At 34.1% G+C, this 12500-nt stretch overlaps 1 long non-coding RNA gene across 2 annotated transcripts in view; it reads left to right on the top strand.

Moving 5' to 3' along the window:
- LOC137638750 (uncharacterized) overlaps positions 1–12500 on the top strand; it is a 278791-nt gene that overhangs the window by 192889 nt on the left and 73402 nt on the right. For both annotated transcript variants that reach the window (XR_011044182.1, XR_011044181.1), the window contains exon 3: positions 9356–9482. This is a non-coding gene — a long non-coding RNA (uncharacterized lncRNA). The remainder of the gene's footprint in view (positions 1–9355; positions 9483–12500) is intronic.

Genomic DNA, 12500 nt, shown 5'->3' with positions numbered 1-12500 from the left:
GAGGCATTTTACAATAGAAGAGAGTAATTTAGCTATTTTATATATATATATATATATATATATATATATATATATATATATATATATATATATATATATATATATATATATATATATATATATATATATATATATGAATGACTATAATCTCTATTTTTATCATAGAAAGTTCACACTGGATATATATTCACAAGATAATGCTTTTGTTGTTATTTAAGGCTGCGCGCGCACACATATATTGTAGATATAGTACTGTTTTACTCTTCTTGAGCACGAAGGCAGTCTATAGGCCTATATATATATATATATATATATATATATATATATATATATATATATATATATGTGTGTGTGTGTGTGTGTGTGTGTGTGATTGTGAAATATCAGCAAAAATCTTTTTGGAGTCAATTTCTTAGGTATTCATTGAAAGCGTTTGTAGTTTTGTAATAAAGTAAAACAATTTTGCATATTTACATTCTCCATCGAGGTTGGGAGGAGGTTATAAGCCACGGAAAGTTTGTTTGTGAACAACTACCTGGACACAATTTTACTCATTGAGTAGTGGCACTCTCTGGGATTAATTGTATTCAAAGTCTTAGTTCAAAGGTTAAGGTCGAGCAATAGGCCGACCGAAATAACCCGATCCTTAACCTCGAGTTCGCACATGGGTTTCACACAGACTTTAAATACGCTTTTGCTTTAAATTGATTTTGGGAAAGGCAAGCAGGTTTCGAGAAATAAGCTGCCGTGCCGGAGGTCTGCACTCAGAGTGGTTTTTTAGTTAGAACTAAATTTTCAGGAATATTGTTAGACATTTGATCCTTTTAGTTCAACATCTATTTAATTACATTCATATAAACTATATTCTTTAGTTCATCGTGTAAAATTGTTACTATGACATATGTAGACGGCTTCCAGTGGCTATCTCACCTAGGTTATTCTTATATTTCACAGACATATTTCCTATCTTATACCTACAATAGAATAAATATATTTGTTTTTTTAATTATCATTAGGTCTTTCCTTGCCCCCCCAAAAAGTATAGAGATCACCCAGAGGTTGTCCATCATAATGTAATTTATATGTTTTTACGGGTAGATGAAAGGGAAATTTATTTTGCCTGAATCTAGTCCACAAGGTTTGTTTTCCATCTTCACTTATATCACTAACGTTAATTTGATGTAGTTTATAATCATATTTCCAAATATATATATTTTTTTTTTTGTACTTAAAGAAAACTTTGCTCAAACGCATAAACCATTGATTTTTATTCAAATAATGTATTAGTTATTAGTATAATTCATAACTTAATTGGCTTAAATAACCTGATTCAATATCTGACATATGAACGACATCATTTTCACAAGCTTTTCATGGCCGCAACATTATTCACAGTATTCGTTTACCCTGAAGCATTTAATGTACCTATTTTTTATTACCAAAAAAAATTAATAATAAATAATATAAGGGAACTTACTCGGTATGAATTGGAGGATTTTTCCCCGTAGAATTCTTCCAGACTTCTCAAATTAATTTATCTAGGCATGTGTAAACTTAACAGCGGCATCAGGGTTTTTTTTTTTTTTTCTCCCTACTACCTGGAACGGAAGCCAAATAACTACGGCGAGTCCAATTATGTGACGTCAGTTTTACGTCAGTTCTACGTCAGAGTAATTATGAGGAGCGTTCTTTAATATTTGAAGTATTTTTAACCTCGATGAGTGTTAAGAGTACCGTTACGGGATGTACTGAGCACGTATTCTTGAGTCCACAAGTACTTTCTTACACCCACGCACGTGTTGCGGGTGAGAGAATTAAAGGTTATATATGTATGTATCTATCTATATCTATCTATCTATCTATCTATCTATATATATATATATATATATATATATATATATATATATATATATATATATATATATATATATATATATATATATTGTGGTGAAATGTTGACTTGAAATCATGAATGGAGAAATATTGATTTAATAGCTCAAGATAGAGACGACTGGCGAAATCTAACGTAGGGCCTTTTCGCCAATAGAGAGAGAGAGAGAGAGAGAGAGAGAGAGAGAGAGAGAGAGAGAGAGAGAGAGAGAGAGAGAGAGAGAGAGAGAGAGAGCGTTTCTTTAGTATGAATAATCATGTACGCGGATGCGAGCATTCTAATGTGGAGTAAAAGTTGTGTATGTGCAATTATCTCAGCATATCATTACTGAAGTTGTATCTTGATTGATAACAATAATAGATTAAAGAATCGTATAATTCATTCACGTTTAAAAATCCCATTGAATTCCCTGAGGCACAATCAGATGCCAAAGTCAATACATGTATGAATTCACATTATTATTATTATTAATATTATTATTATTATTATTACTTGCTAAGCTACAATGGTAGTTGGAAAAGCAGGATGATAAACGCCCAGGGGCCCCAACAGGGAAAATAGCCCAGTAAGGAAAGGAATAAAGACCATCAGCCCTTTTGTATCGGTCATGAATAGAATTAACATATTACAACAGCCAGGTTGGCTGGTATTAGTATCGAAATGATCCTGCCAATGTATGATTTTTCATGTTTTTTTTCATTATCAATCTTATGTCATCATTAAATTAACATAGCTTTCTTTTAACTGGTTTTTGAGTTTTAATTTATTATTTTACTTTTGATAATTGCGACAAGAGTTTGAGCAGCAAAAAGACCTAACATCAAGGGTAGTTTTCTTTTCTGGAAATTGTAATGTAAACATCTGGGGCAGTGAAAATTTTGAGTTTTCTTGTTGCTCGCCTCCCCCTCCCCCTTACACGACTCGTCATGAAAATACGGGTAACCTTCATAATTATAAGACCCTTCATAATTATAGTAAATAAAAAAACAGGAACTGACCATATATATATATATATATATATATATATATATATATATATTTATATTTATATATATATATATATATATATATATATATATATATATATATATATATATATATATATATATACATACATACTTATAAAACATGTCTCTGAAGCAGTCCATCTCAAAATCTGGGATCGTTAAAATTTTGAGTTTATTTTCCTGATACTCCCTCTTACCATCTCGTCAGGAAAATATGGGTAACCTTCATAACTTTAATACCCTTTATAAATATAGAATATAAGAGAAAACAGGAACTGACCAACACCGTCTGTGAATTATCTTTTCAATTGCAATAGTTGAAATATTGCATTCGATTATCATATTTATTGGTCAATGGGATTTCTTTAGGTAACGTTACGAAACTCCATTTTTTTCTGTGTTCCTCTTTAAGAATTATAAGTTTGTTCAGCCATTCATACTTGGTCAATAGACTGCTTGATATTCAAAAGATTTGTCTGTGATGATTATATCTTTTATGTATAATTTGTCCTTTTGCAGTATGCTGAATGAAATTGATCATGGTTTACCTTTCATCAATGAGTTATTCCAATGAGATACAAAGTGTTCTTAGGCTGATAATATAGCAAATCAGTTCATTAAGACTGTTTTTTTTTTATATATATATTTGACACATAATTATTATTATTATTAGCCAAGCTACAATCTGTACCGCACGTGTTTCACATACCTTTGCACACCCCAACGGTATTGTCTTTTTTTTCTTCTTTTTTTTTTCTTTTTCCGCTCGTCCCTCACTGTTAACACAACCTGTTTAACCTTGTCTTTACGTGAATGTGTCTGAATTTTTTTTAGACTTGTCCGGAACCTCTTATATATAAACTCGCTATCTGTTGAAATAAAGTCAGTTCCATTCACCTCCCCGCTCAGTTACAACCTAACGACCCACCCAAGTGTGCAAAGGAATTAAAGAAATAACAAAAATATTTATAAATAATATTGAAAAATAGGAAATGTATTAAGATAAGTCACAACGTTGGATATATCAGTCATATATACACTACGAATAAAAGACATGCTATCCTGCTCAGTGGAAAAACATTTGCAACACGTTTGATATCATGAAATTTCACCGATTGAACCGCCAGGTCTGGAAGATGATTCCACAGTCTGGTCACAGTTGAAATAAAACTTAACATTCCAATGACCCGTTTGTATCTTCACTGCAGATCTGAATACTGCAACCAACCGGGAGCACTCATCCTCTTTCCACTTACGAACCACACGGCAACCTTACAGCCGTAATCCCCTAAAAAGAAAAGTTGCGTTGAAAAGGTCCCCTGCAAACCCTACGTCGTTCTGAAGCCCCACAATGGGGTTTAAAGGTCGCCCATGAATGGCAGAGGCAAGGGACAGTGACATTGCCCTAGCAAACGGGTGAATGCCCTAGAGACTGACCATGTTATATGATCAGCGCCTATGCCCCCTCTCCTCCAAAGGTAGGACCAGGGAGGGCCAGATAATGGCTGCTGATGACTCAACAGATAGACCTGTAGCCTCCCCCAAACCCCCCAACCTTAGCTCACAAGAATGGTAAGGTTGCAGACACTAAAGGCGCTAATGAGTCTAAGCGGGACTCGAAACCCCGTCTGGCAAACACCAGGCAGAGACGTTACCAATCAGGCCACAACAATACTTGGATGATTGGCATTCAGTCACAGGGTGTAGTTGGGATTGCTCACATCCTCCTCCTCCTCCAGCTTTACGAATGATCTCCTCCTCCTTCGCCTCCCCCCTCCCACTCCTCCTCCCCTTTTTCCCCTTCTCATTCTCCTCCTCCCCTTTTTCCCCTTCTCATTCTCCTCCTCCCCTTTTTCCCCTTCTCATTCTCCTCCTCCCCTTTTTCCCCTTCTCATTCTCCTCCTCCCCTTTTTCCCCTTCTCATTCTCCTCCTCCCCTTTTTCCCCTTCTCATTCTCCTCCTCCCCCTCCCTCTCCTCCCCCTCCTCCTCCTCCCCCTTCCCCTCTCTCATTCTCCTCCTACTCCTCCTCCTCCTCTTACTCCTCCTCCTCCTCCCTCTCATTCTACTCCCCCTCTCTCTCCTCCTCCTCCCTCTCCTCCTTCTCTTCCTCCTCCTCCAGCTTTACGAATGATATCCTTCAACAAGCTCATCTATATGCACCGACGTCTCTCAATATCAGAGAAATTTGCATCTACAAGCCACGTAATCTCCGCTTTCCATAGTATATACGGTCTCCGTCTCTGTCAGTCACTTCTGTTCCTGATACTAGATTCTCTCTCTCTCTCTCTCTCTCTCTCTCTCTCTCTCTCTCTCTCTCTCTCTCTCTCTCTCTCTCTCTCTCTCTCTCTCTCTCTCTCTCTATATATATATATATATATATATATATATATATATATATGCGTGTGTGTGTGTGTGTTTGTGTGTAATTTTGGATCTTATTCTCATTTTGTAGAAGTGATAAATTTCTTCATTTCAGACATTGATATATATATATATATATATATATATATATATATATATATATATATATATATATATATATGTATGTATGTATGTATGTATGTATGTATATATTTAATATTTAATATCTGTGTGAGTGGGATGGGACGCTCGGTAAGAGGTTGTCAGTAATATTAAAACATATCTGGTTTATTTAAAAGCGCTGGAGTATATTATAACTCTCCTATCCTATCTATATAGGTTTATTTATTTTCTTGTTTCCTTTCCACACTGGGATATTTTTTCCTGTTGGAGCCCTCGGGCTTATAGCATCCAGCTTATCCATCTAGGGTTGTAGCTTAGCTGATAATAATAATAATAATAATGATAATAATAATAATATTAATAATAATAATAATAATAATAATAATAATAATAATAATAATAAAATGTTGCAATGGTTTTCCTGTTTTTATAATCAAGGTATGATTGTATTTTCTTTTAAATTTGATCACACGAGTTTCTATCCAGTCCTTTCTATTCATGAAATTAACAAATAGATTTTGATGGTTGTCATTTCCACTGTTACGATATATATATATATATATATATATATATATATATATATATATATATATATATATATATATATATATATATATATATATATATACACACACATGATGGAGAATTATTACCAGCAAAAAGGTTTTAGGAGATAATTTCTTAAATATTAATTTGTAACAAACTGATTATTTTATAAATTGCTATCAAAATGTTATATTATGAAAGTTGATACTTTAATACATTCTGATATAAAAAAAAAAAATTATATCTCCTAAATCGGGGTTTTTACTATTAATAAATTAAAGCCACCACCACGTTAAAATTCAAATATGCTAAGTAAACCTTTTGGATGGTGGTTATATTTAACTTGTAATTTAAAACAAGCAAGATTCTAAGGGGGGTGGGGGAACGGCCCCAAAAAGCCTTTGAAATAGGAAGGTAAAAATGCCAAGTTAATGCAATATTTAACGAAGAAAAATTATTCCTTATCGGGAAGGCTGCGAGTTGGTCTGTCAGTTCTTTTGCGAGGCGTAATCTTAAATGAAAATCAGGGCGGGAGATCCTCTTCGATGCCTGCCTGCTGCCTCTGCTGCCTCTGCCTCTGCCTCTGCTCCTCCATCATTGGTCTCTCTCTGGAAACATTGCCTGGTGGTCGTCAGGTCAGAGAATTGGTCCGTGTGCTCCATGATGTATCACTCGGCCACCCCCAAAAAATTATATAGTAAAAATAGATATGTAGTTTGGTCAGAGTATTTTTGTTAAAGAATATTTCATAAATAAAATCTCCAATTGAATTTTTTAAGGGGATTAATTTAGTATACAATTTTGTGACGTTAATTCTATTGTCTGGATATTAGTACCTGGATGAGTAACCAGCAGTCGACGTCAGACTGACAGGCTAGTGGCATTTACGCAGTTCTTTCAAAAAACATTTCTTGTAATCTTTGGTTAGGCTAAAAAAGCAGTAGAGCATGATTGTTTTTCCGTGGGGCAGTGGGGGGGGGGGGGTCACCCTGTTGGTTGGCGTTGGTTGCTGTTGGTTAAAGTAGAGCATGACTTTTTTTTTTCCTTGGGTGGGGTTGGTGGTGGGGACGGGTAGGTGATTGGTAGCGATAATTATCTCAAAGATGAAAGGGGATGTAAGACTGCCTTTTATATTATTTCTTTTTCTCATTTTAACTGAGAAAAACGTTCATTAACCAAGGATTAACGATTAGCTTTTGATGTGATTATTTCCACAAAAATCTATCCAATTATGTATATGGTTTTATATTTTTCATTTTTGTTTGGGGGGGGTTGGAAGGTCTTTTTAGCTCTTTATTACTATTATTTCTGGCCAAGCTACAACCCTTGTTGGAAAAGCAGAATACTGTAAACCCAAGGGCTCAAACGAGCAGCAGCACAAACAGTCACAGGAGACAAGTATCTTGAAATTCTAATAAATCAAGTTGTTCCCCCAGTTACAGCAACAGCCTAATTCATAACCTTTATTTCCAACAAGATGGGGCCACCCCACATTATTCAAGAGCACTCTGTGTAGTGATCAAACATTTCCAGAGAAATGGATTGGCCAAAGAGGTCTAATCGAATGGCCGGCACATTCACCAGACCCCAGTGGATAACTTCCTTTAGGGAGTATACTCAAGGGTAAAGTTTATAGTCGAAAACCAAGAAGTGTCGGCCATTTTAAAAATGATATAGGAGATGCATTTCAAGAAATTAATACCCAAAGAGACTTGTGCAAAACAGTTTGTCGAAGCGTTGAAGGTAGTCTTCAAAGTTGTGTAAATTGTGATGGAAAACAGTTTGAGCACGTGCGTTGATAGAATTTAAGGGGTTTTGTATTATTGTTTATGGTAAAATATAATTGCCAATGCAGTAATTGTTAGTAAATATGATTGTATATATATATATGTAATCTCAAAATAAATGTAATAATTTACTGTCCACCTATTATTGGACCACGCTTATATGTATATATATATATATGTATATATATATATATATATATATATATATATATGTATATATATATGTAATATATACATATATGATATATATAATATATATAATATATATGTATATATAATATATACATATATGATATATATAGATATATAATATATATGTATAATATATATATATAATATATATATAATATATATATAAATATATATATATATATATATATATATATATATATATATATATATATATATATTTATATTCATGGGCTACTATCATCTGTATTTCTGTCATCCGTTTTCCTTTTATTCAATTGAATAATTAATTAAAGGATTACTTCTATGTTCGTCTGTGCTTACGTTTAAGCACAAACTATCTTTTAATTCATCTATTTTTGTCCCATTTACAAACCTCACAGATATAGAATCCAGTTTTATTATTTTTGTCAACTTTTGTGTTGATGGTTAACAGCTTTCACCTTTTATCCATTTTTTTTATAAACACTCTGGTCATTGAACCACTCACACGGAACATCAATATAGTGAATTTAATTGAATTGAATTTAAGATATGTACAATAACCCACCAAGTTATCAGAACCGATCACCAAAATATCTAAGAGAATTGCCACATATTGTGCAGCCAACAAATCGTCCAGACACGATAAGAGTTACAGATGGTTTCAAACTATTAAAACCAAGATACATGTGTACTGTAGGGTCTAGAGCCTTTAGATATGCGGCCCTGAAACTATACAATAGGCTCCCACGAGACATCCGAATAATTGAAGATATTAAAGTTTTCAAGAGAAAACTAAAGACTTTCTTATTCTGCGAGTGTTTTGACAGTAAGCGAACAATCGCATTGTGAAATGGTAAATGCTCCCAAGTGAACATCATAAAACGACCGTGGAGGTCCTGTAGAGAGAAGGGTTCCCTTGCTCTACAGGACCCGATAAGTAAAGTAAAGGTATCTCAGGTTAACCGTAGGAGGAAGGGTCCTGGGCTGGTAGCTTGGAGGGGAGGTGGAGGATGGAATCTACTCTCGCTCGATCGTATCATCCTGAGGGTCTTCTTTTCCTGAAAGCGTTGTGGGCTAGTGAAGGGATCTCTTAGACGCGTTGTTAGTGGACTGGTTGCCCTTGAAAACCTCTCGGGGGAAGTCGAGGGCCTTCTTGGACGGCTAAATTCCAAAGCGCTCATTGGCAGAATTCTTTAGTAGATTTCCTCTGGGCTTTTGCACAAACTTTTTTTAATCGTGAACAATTTTAGGTCATATTTTAGTTTTTTAAGTTTGCGTATATTTATTTTTGAATATTTGAAATATTTTGCGGTTTGCCTAGACATCGGTTGAATATTTTTTTTTTCTTTTTATATTAATTTTTTTTTGTGGTAAATGATTACCTTAGTTTTATTATATATATTGTTCCATTACCTTTCATATATAATTTATTCCATTCATTGCTAATGAAACATCATATTTTCAGTGGCTGCAAACTAGATGAAAAGGGTGTAAGTGACATCACTAGTGAGTTTATTGTCTGCATCAGAAACAATCTCTTGAAGAAATCAATACATGAAGCATGTATCAACTAGGTCACGACAGAAAATCAGGTAAGCAATGCATAGAATATACCAAATGTTTGAATACATAAACTAAGGATTGTATAATTAACTGTTCGATAGATGAGGCGTAATTTTATATAGATAAGTAGTAGCAAATATTAATACCTGTATAAAGATTAATTTTGTTGCATTCCTTCAAACTGTCTTGCACGATCTCTTTGACTATCGAATAACATGGGTGATATATCTTTTATAGAAACTCCCTACTTCACTGTGGGTTACAAGATGCTTTTTTTTAATCTGTGTTTTTAGGACTCTTGCTAGACTGTGGGTTTAAGACCCTCCCAATATAATGGTGGATTTTAGGTACTCGTATTAATTTGTGGGTTTAGGACTCTTGCTAGACTGTGGGTTTAAGACACTCCAACTATAATGTCGGTTTTCTGGTACTCGTATTAATCTGTGGGTTTTTATGACTCTTGCTAAACTGTGGGTCTAAGACACTCCAACTATAATGTGGGGTTTTAAGGTACTTTCATTAATGTGTGTTTGGGATTCTTACTAAACTCTGGGTTTAAGACAATCCTTATAGATTGTGAGTTTTAAGATACTTTTATTAATGTTTGTTTAGCATTCTTGCTAGACTGTGGGTTTAAGACATTCCCGCTATGATGTGGGTTTTAAGGTACTCGTATTAATCTGTGCGTTTAGGACACTTACTAAACTCTGGGTTTAAGACACTCCCGCTAGATTGTGTGTTTTAAGACACTCGTATGAATCTGTTTCTGGAGGCGATGTTTAGGAAATCCCTAAGTGCCTTGAGATGAGTTTTGTTACTAGATATATTTTAGTAACACCAATTGCCCTCCTTCGGCTCAAATATTCCTCTATCTTCAGTTGAATTTCTGCATTTTACATATTTATTTCTAAATTTGAAGCTTCATTTCTTCATTTTACGCTTTTCATAAAGTTCCGCTGATTGGATAATATTTTCCTCTGTGGAAGAAATCGATTGAAGATCACATTTAAGATAAAATTCCCAGTTTTCCCAATCGCCTTGTCTCAGGTCGAGCAAGCAAATGTGGTAAAAAGACATTACATACAAATCACTGCTTTTTTTTACCACGGTCGAACAAATTCGAAATCGTTTTATCTCGTTTTATCTTTACTTACAATTAGCTGTTTGAGATGGCCTGAAGGTATGGCTAGAGGAAAAAATAGAATGACATGGGGTAATTAGACAGTTACATTAGCATTACATCTGTTAATTAGATTTACTGATAGATGGAAAAAAGAAGTGAAAGGGACGGCGATAAAAATCATAATAGGAAAGGGAGAGGGGAGAAAGCAAAGTAAGGGGAAACGGAGAGATTAGGCAATCGTCACGAACGAGGGGTAAATGGAAGAAAAGGGAAATGAGAATGGTTGTCATTTCCCTTCTGCGTGATTACTTGAACCAACATCAAAAGATGACGAAAATGGCGCGCGCGTCCCTATCTCAAAAGGGAAAACCTCCATCGATTCGTCTTTGCAAATGATATATCGAAAATCGCGCCTCGCAGCTCTCGATCGGTGGTAACAGAGTAGGATATCCCTGTTGGGGAGGGCAGGGATATGAATTGGGGTTCCTTTCCTTCAGTGCAAAGTGTGCTCTGATTCTCTTGATGTTCAGATCAGCAGTGGAATACCAGTAAATGGATGAGAAGTGGTCATTCTCGACTTGCTCTTATGCAGTACCAAATTTAACCGATGCTTCGGGGACCTTATAGTCATTTTACAGCTAACAGTGATTCGATGTAATCTGTATCTTAAGACAATCTGTTTTGTACTTATCATTTAAGATATGAAATTTATATAAAAATGGTCTATTTGGTTACAAAAAATATAAATGACTGGAGGGGCACTCAGTTGACATTGCCCTCGACACGCCAAACAGTCTTATTTTGCTCTTTATCTCTACTGCGTATTTGTACTTTCATGTATTTTCTGAGACCTCATCGTTAGATATCTTAAAGCTAACAGTAATTCGATGCAATCTGTATCTTAAGCCAATCTGTTTTGTATTCATCATTCAAGATAGGACATTCATATGAAAATGGTCACTTAGGTTACAAAAACATATATAACAATAGTCGATTTTTTTTAGTGAGGCAGATTTGCACCGACTCGCAGGGGTGTCCTTTTAGCTCGGAAAAGTTACCTGATAGCTGATTGGTCGGGAGTATTCGGACGAAAATACTTCCGACCAAACAGCTATTAAGAAACTTTTCAGAGCTAAAAGGGCACCGCTGCGAGTCGGTGCAAATCTGCCTCACTAAAAAAAAAATTAACTTGAGGGTCACTCGGTTCACATTGCCCTCGCCAAACCAAACAGTCTTATTTTCCTCTTAACCCCACTGCGTATTTGTACTTCGATGTATTTTCTTCAAAATCTATTGGATTTGTCCTTGGGTCATATCCCACATGCCTGCAAAATTTCGTTGAAATTGGTTATGTAGTTTTACCGTGATGTTCACAAACAAAAGATCTCCGAAGAAAACTAGATGAAATTTGTCCAGTATCTCACAGCCCTTTATGTCTAGTTTCTATTCATTTCTATATTTAGTTTTTATTCATTTTTATATCTAGTTTTTATTCATTTCTATATTTAGTTTTTATTCATTTTTATATCTAGTTTTTATTCATTTCTATATTTACTTTTATTCATTTTTATATCTAGATTTTATTCATTTCTATATTTAGTTTTTACTCATTTTTATATCTAGTTTTTATTCATTTCTATATTTAGTTTTTATTCATTTTTATATCTAGATTTTATTCATTTCTATATTTAGTTTTTATTAATTTTTATATCTAGTTTTTATTCATTTCTATATATAGTTTTTATTAATTTTTATATCTAGTTTTTATTCATTTCTATATAGTTTTTATTTATTTTTATATCTAGTTTTTATTCATTTCTTTACTTGGCTATTTATCCGTGTTGGAGCCCTTGGGATTGCAGCATCTTGCTTTTCAAATTAGGGTTATAGCTTAGCTAATAATAATAATAATAATAATAATAAT

This window comes from Palaemon carinicauda, chromosome 3 (genome assembly GCF_036898095.1).
Source record: "Palaemon carinicauda isolate YSFRI2023 chromosome 3, ASM3689809v2, whole genome shotgun sequence".
NCBI lineage: Eukaryota > Metazoa > Arthropoda > Malacostraca > Decapoda > Palaemonidae > Palaemon > Palaemon carinicauda.
This window is presented reverse-complemented; position numbering and strand designations above follow the sequence as displayed.